A 7992-nucleotide genomic window follows, 5' to 3' on the forward strand; every position below is an offset into this window, starting at 1 on the left:
CCTCTCTGGTTATAAAATAATGAAGCTTATTCCAGCGTACAGCACAATTTTTCAGTTACACATTTGACACAACATTGTAAAATGACTATAACTCAATAAAAAAAAGTTTAAAAAAAATAATAATGAAGCTTAGAAGGGGTGAGATGCATTGTAGTTAAATTTCAGTGTTTTTTTTTATTTTCTCACTAATTCTTGTAGTTTTAGAACAGATGATTTAAAGACGTCAATTTAGCAGTTTTTGCTCCTCACTGAAAAATGGTAGGGAAGAGTTTTGGAGAAAAGTCATGCGTTATTGTGGTTCTCAGTCCTTACAAGGTCATCAGAATCACTTGGGGAACAAAAAAAAAAGACGAAACACTCCCTGTCCAGGCCCCTCACTGGCACTGGTATTTTTTAAAAAGCACTCTTAGTAATTCTCGTGTGCAGTCAGAATTAAGTTTTAACCTGCAAATCCAACATAACATTTACTTTTGGATTTCTGCACGCTCTCTGCCAGCATCTCCTTCCCAACTCTTTATTTACGGCCCCAAGTCCAGAGTTTCCTGTAGATTTTTTTAATCAATGGAGTATACATTATTTGATCACTTTAATTCGCCCTTTGCAGGATGCTTACAGAGACACTCGTCATTTTTGCTGTCAGATAACTGATTTCTCGGTTGTTCCCATTCTAGCATCCAACTGCCTAAAAAGTCCTGCCTAGATCATTCTAACTTCTGCAACAAAGCATTTCATTGCTGCCTTAACTTACAAAATGTTATCCCAGAGCCTATTTGACAAGCATTACAGGTTTCACTTTGATGATTCTAGCAATCTGAAGGAAAGCATTTCCACTGATCAACACTATTGCTCACAGATTTTCCAGAGTTCACGACAAATGGCAGCACATTTCCGTCAGACAGAAAACAACTAGCCATTCTTAGTAGTATCAGAACACATAGATAAGAAAAAGATTTTTCTACAGAAAATCATTATAAGGAATATTTTTCAGGGACACATACAAAAGCATATTTATTTATGTGATTTTTGTGTGCAGAATAAAAGCATACTGAACCACATGAACTTTCCTGAATTCTTGACTGTGTCCCCTATTTTCAGAACCTCAGGAGTGGTTGTAAATCTATTGTTTTAAAAATGAGGGCTCTAAAAATGTATAAAAAAGAAAATTCTGAAAAAAGAGCACTCTGCATGATATTATAACAAAATAATGGAATTCAGAGACCTCATGATCATCCACCTTATCATAATCTTAGTTTTCTTTACCACAGCAAATATTATTTTGTATTTCTGCTTCTAATTCCCAAATTTGCCTCTGGATCTGGAATTTGTACTTTCTCAACTTTAGTACACATTAACCCATCTTATCCATAAGAACAATGAAATAACTAAAAAATAAATATTATACCATATATAAAGTTCAGTATTGTATGATGCATCACTAGCCATAGTCACTAAGCAAGCAGTTACATTTTTAAAGACACTCACTTGATTTTATCTGTATTTTACTTCAAACTCTGAATTTCAGAATATTTTAAAAGTACTTAAAATGCAAATATCATTATAAAATTATTTGTGTAAAAATACTAAAATAAAGAAGATGAAGAATAGGTGGAGGAGGAAAAGGAGAAAGAAAAAGAACAGTTGCACTTACTGATTTTCTAACTGCCAGATCTAGATATTTGATTTGCAAGTAATTTAGGAAAAAATGAGAATTACCTTATTTTAAAACCTTGTGTAATGGAAGGAAAATAATGCCATTTACACTATTTCTCTCTAAAACTTAATAAATGAAAGGCACCATTCTTCTGCTGAGTTTTTTAATGAGCATGCATATGCAATGCTTTGAGTTTAGAAATTGTAAAGACATGAATGTACAGCCCTGTAAATATTGAGAATAAGTTGGGATTACTATGGGCAAGGCAAGAAAAGGGGATAGGGTAAAAAATAGACACATGACAAGAGATAAGGAAGTCAGAAAACTATTTAGAGGCAGAAGTGCTGTATGTGGTGAGAGGCCCCATGGAATAATCCCCCATTGCAGGATGGCCAAAGGACTTTTAAGACAGAAATACCAAATATAAGTTGGTTACATTGTGAGAATATTATACCCCCAAACTCATGCCCTCACACATCTCTCTTCTAAACTTAAGCAAGCATATGGCTTTTTTTTTTTTTTTTCATGTTTGCCTGTTTTCACTGCTTGATGAGTTTATTTTTTTATTGAAGTATAGTCAGTTTACAATGTTGTGTCAATTTCTGGTGTACAATGTAGTGATTCAGTTATACATAGATATGTATTCCTTTTCATTATAGGCTATTACAAGGTATTGAATATAGTTCCCTGTGCTATACAGTAGGACCTTGCTGTTTATCTGTTTTATATATAATAAGTAGTTAGTATCTACAAATCCTGAACTCTCAATTTATCCCTTTTGAGTAGAAGTGGTGAGAGTGGGAATCCTTGTCTTATTCTAGATTTTAGTGGGAAGGCTTTCAACTTTTCACCGTTGGATATTATGTTGGCTGCCGGTCTGTCATAAAAAGCTTTTATTATGTCGAGATACGTTCCCTCTATACCCATTTTGGTAAGAGTTTTTACCATGAACGCATGTTGAATTTTATGAAATGCTTTTTCTGCATCTATTGAAGTGATCACGTGATTTTTTTTTCCTTTCTTTTGTTGATGTGGTGTATCACATTGATTGATTTGCATATGTTGAACCATCTTTGTGTCCCTGGGATGAATCCAACTGGATTGCAGTACATAATCTTTTTTATGCATTGTTGGATTCAGTTTGCTAATATTTGAGAATTTTCACAAGCATATGACTTGAATAAGAGTTCTGTTTATTTTTTTGTTTGTTGTTCACTTGATGTAAAGCACAGAACAGAGATGAATTCCAGGTCTGGCCAACAGTTAGAGAAAGTGAGATAGTACGTAACCTGAACCAAATCAACAGAACCAGAGGCTCGAAGCAACAAGATTCTGAAGAATGAAAGTCCTAAGGGATTTACACAAGTGCCATATAGCTGTGGACCCCTAAAGGGTCTGAAATGGAGTGTCAAACCAAATCTACCTACTTCTGAAGAAACATGGAGACACCAGCTGATAATCAGGCTACATTAGCTTTCAAAAAATTTTCTCAGTTACCAAATGTTAATGGGCCTAAGTGTATGTTTGCTACATATCAAAAAATGACACATCATTTGATATTTATCTAAGAGGAGCCACAGTGAAAATAGAATTTGATGGTTTACGGCAAAATTCCATGGATTTGATGGTGATTATCAGCCCACTCAAAGCAGAATTATATAAAGGTTTCTGTCATAAAATGCCATAATTATCAAGTTATTAGTATACCAATCCTAAACATCTATGCCTGCTTATAATAGATCAAAAGAAATATGGAAATATTCATAATTCATTTTTAAGGATATTAAAAAGAAACACCAAGCATTAACACAACTTCCTCTGGACAGTAAGACCGGGAGAAATGTTTTGCCTCCCTTCTCCCCATCCATATGGAACTTTTTAAACAATATTTTTATTTTGCACTTGAAAATAAATTATAATTTTTAATTGCTCACAAACATCTTAATATTATAGATGAAGTTGGAGATAAAATGCATACCTACGACAGTTCCATGATTATTCTAATGACTTAGGCTATGTTACTGTGAGACTTCCAAGTAAGACTTAGTATCTATCAGTATTCTTACTGAACTTTCATTTTCTTACAACTAGAAAGAAGGCAGTGAGACACTGAAAAGATAAACGATTGACAATACGGTTTAACTTTCTCACAGACTAAAGCTACTTTTTTCTTCCACTGAAGATGTCATTGCTCATTAACTGAATCCACTGAAACTGGACATTCCTTACCTTAGATGATTCATAGTTTTAAATGCTTAAATCTACCAGGATGCTGCCATATTTCTCCTCAAATCAGTGTTAGCAACAGCCTGGGCAGGCACCATTTATTTGTAATTGTGTTGTTAAGGATGAATACAAGTGAAAATAGTAGAAAACTGCAGTTGCTCTGCTGGACAGAGCCTGCACTCTAAACCTTTAGGGCTGTCCAATAAAGATCAAATTATTCTGTTGAGTAGAAATAGAAAAAAAAATAGTGTCAAGCTGTCAACAGTGGAAAAAATAGAAGTGTCATTTCTCAGTAATTTAGGAGAGTGGGACATATAGTTTCTCAGGTAACATGTGTGTGTGTAAAACTGAGAGACAGGAAGTTGTCAAAACTACAGGACTTGTTTTATTTTTAAGAAGCCACTCTGCTTTGAAACTTTAATATCTATTATTTTTTCTTTCTCAAATACAAAATGCTCTCACAAACCTTTAGAATTTCACCCACTATTTCTTCAACCTGAACACCAACACTTGCTCTAGCAATGGAAAAATTTTCACTCATTCTAGAAGATTCAGCTCAAACTCTACCTTTTCTGTGGAATCTTCAGAAAGAGCTTTAGACAGATTTTCATGCTCATGCTTCTATTCAACCAGATTATCCCTATAAAATAATTATTTTCTATGGAAATAGATTGTACACTTCTTGAGGATAGATACAATATCTTTGTATTCAAAAGACCAAGCAAATTAAATATTCTTGAAAGACAGATCTTCAGACTATGGCTGTCTGAGTCTAATACCTCCACACTTACTAATTTGGGGAACACAGCAAAAAATGAAACTTTCTAAGTCTCCATTTCTTCATCTTAAAACTGGAATGATGATAAATCCTAGCTCACAGAAATGTTATGAGGATCAACTCAGATAACAGTCATACAACCCTCGGGACAAGGCCTGGCACATAATAAACACTCAATAAATACTACCTCTTGTTTTTGTTGACTGAAAGAAAATGAACCATGTAGTATCAGTGAGTTTCAGTTTTATCTGGGGAACTTAATGAGGACTATAACCTGGGAAAGAGTGTCTCTGCTCTGAGGAACTGCTCCAGAGAGGTAGGGGACAAGCCAGTATATACATGAATTTTGGAACTGTGAAAGATACGTAGTCAAGCACAAAAAGATTACTGCTAGTTACAAAGAACAGATATCTCAAGTTAATGATTTTAGTGCTTTTCTATGTATGCACAAATAAATCTAAGGTCACTTAGATTTACATCTCAATTACCTAAGGGCTTATATAGCCAAAGCACAGACTGGGTCATCCTGGATTCCCCTCAGGGCACACTGTCAGTGGGTTGTGACCTAACCCTTCACATAAGGGGACGATGAGCAACAGTCTTTGTTCTTTTTGTTTACATTTTAATAACTAATAATAGCTTTGTTTTTGTGTATAAATAATCTCATTATTTGAAAATAAAAGAAAATTCAGCACACATATTAGCATTTTCATTTATCTTACTCCATACTATTTTGGGTTAAAATAGAAAATCATTTTTATCAAAAAACTTTTATGTTATGAATAAATTATATTACATTTACTTTCTGTCATTTTATGAAAGTCTTTTTTTTTAAATCTAATTGAAAATAAAATGATATCCCTTATCATATTTCTGATGAGGAAACACAGACGTGACATATTCTTCAGTTTTCCTTCTTCATTATCAATCATTTTCCCTGAGATTTCCATTCAATATAAGAAAGTTCTTATCTGAACTAGAAAAGGTTAGATTCCCAGTAAATTCCTCTAAGAGGTGATTAAAGTCACTGTCACAGATGACTGGATTTGTAGGTCTTTAATTTGACTTTTAAGCTACCAGTGGATCATTAAAGGCTACACATGCCATTCTTTTAAGTGTAGTCAATCTAGCTGAAACCTAAGTCATTAAATAAGCAGCCCAACTGGGATGGATTTAGGCTGTGTTTAAATCAAGAAAACTATTTCAAACATTTTGATACAATTATTCCTTAAAGTTACAAAATAAAAGTACTAAAGTATTACAGATACTATTTTATGAACTTAAAATGTATGTGATACATGTAGGAAATTTGGAAGTAGATCAGAGAAGGAGAAATCATTAAAAATTGAAAAAATAATTCCTTTAAGAACACTCATACTCCTTCTAAATCCTGTAGTGTTATTCCCCTGGACAAAATCCAATTTCGTGGTTTTAAGAAAATACTTGAGTGAATTTAGCCACTTGGGATTATTTCCTCCACCTCTAAACTATCAAGTTAAGGGGAAAAAAGTAAAAAAGGTTTTTATCTGTAAAACACACTCATGCATGTGCACTTGTGTACCCATGTACACAGATACACACCCAGCAAGGATATGTCTCAACCAACCACAGTGTTTCAGGAATTGCAGGAATATTATAGAGGTAAGCAATTGATAGTTGGATAAAGCAGGCTAAGATTCAACACATGCAAAGGAGGAGATTGCCCAGAAAATAATGGGTGGATTTCTCCCACTGAGCACCGAGGAAGTTCCAGAAGAGAAACACAAGCTGGGAACAATAGTGCATAATTGAATAATTTGGATGCAAACTGAAACAAATTACTTAAGAGTGAGGTCACCCACAGGGTGAAGTAGGAAACCCTAGCCACTATCCCTCCACAGGGATCAAAAATTATACAGCTATCCATGAACAAAACGCCTCTGGGAGAGCCCTGAACTCCAGTTAAGAAACTTTATCAGAGAGGAACTTGAGCATACTCACACAAAGAGGGAAGAAAAAACAGCTTTGTTCTGGCTGTATCAACCCATTCCCCAAGTCAGCATTACTCACAGTCAAGAGGGACCTCCCCAGCTAGAAAGTCTTCCTCACCAGAAAAGGAAGAGCAAGGCAAGTGACCTTCCCTGTCTTTTTGTTGTCAGTAATTAGTTTCCTGTCTCACTGCAGAAAGAATTCAGAGACATGGAGGTTAAGAAAGCGAGGATTTATTAAGGGATAGACAGTACACTCTCAAGCGGAGAGCGGGCAGGCTCAAGTGAGCAGCTGGACTAAGTTTCTTGGCCAAATTGGTTACATAAGGTATAAAAATTAATGGGCAGAATATTCTTGGAGAGGGGTTTGCGATTGTATTCCCTGATTTCCATCCCAGCTCCACTTTCCCAAAGGAGGAGGGATTTTTGTCCTTATTTAGTCTGGATCAGAAGTGTCATGGTGTCAGTGCATTATGGGTACTTCTAATCTGCAAGGCTAATTTTATTATAATGAGGGCATAATGAGCAAAAGGTTACATTCAGACACTGGAGAGTCCTGCCTTTTCCCACCTTTCTTTGTAGGTCCCCAGGACACTTGTCACCCCAAAATGTGTGATTTCTTATCAATCCCAAGATTCTTGCTTTTCTCTGTCTGCCCAAGGATCCCTGTTGTTTACATGCTGTATGGTTTCCTGTATTTGGTCCATGCCCCTCCCTTTTTGCTCAGTTCCTGCCATCTGGCCTACATCCCCCCATCTCTGCTCATATCTAGCTATCTGCCTGCTCTACCACTTCCAGGGCACCACACCTAGAGACCAACAAAGCTGAGACATACAGGCTAGGAACAAGGCAGAAGAACAGGGAATACCAGTATCAGCCATGCAGTGGAAGCAACCATGGTTTCCAGTGACCTGCTCTGAAAGAGGGCCAAGCAGTTACACCACTGAAGAAACCAATGGCCAGTACAAACTCCACGGACCTCCTGCAGACTGTACCAGTTTTCACCTTTCACATCTTCAAGTTTGCCAGCTGCCTGACTCCCCAACAATCCTTCCCTCACCCTCCACTATCAGAGCCCAGGACCCACACCAGCAGCCATACCAGGCATCTGCAGCTGCATGAGTGCAAGCCTAGACCCCTACTCTGACCTCCACCACTGTAGACACACTTGGGGCTAGCCTCCCAAGCTGTGTACTTGCATGCTGCTGACCTGATGCCTGTCACCAGCCTCCAAGATCTTGCAGTCACGGATGTGTTCACCAAGAGCCAGAGTCCCCACAACTCCTTGGAGGCCCCAATTCTACCCATTTTTCTATCACTAACCTGCACCCCTGGGCTCACCTGCAGCTAGCTCCCCGAGGTGTGCAACT

Source organism: Camelus ferus, chromosome 5 (genome assembly GCF_009834535.1).
Source record: "Camelus ferus isolate YT-003-E chromosome 5, BCGSAC_Cfer_1.0, whole genome shotgun sequence".
NCBI classification, from domain to species: domain Eukaryota; kingdom Metazoa; phylum Chordata; class Mammalia; order Artiodactyla; family Camelidae; genus Camelus; species Camelus ferus.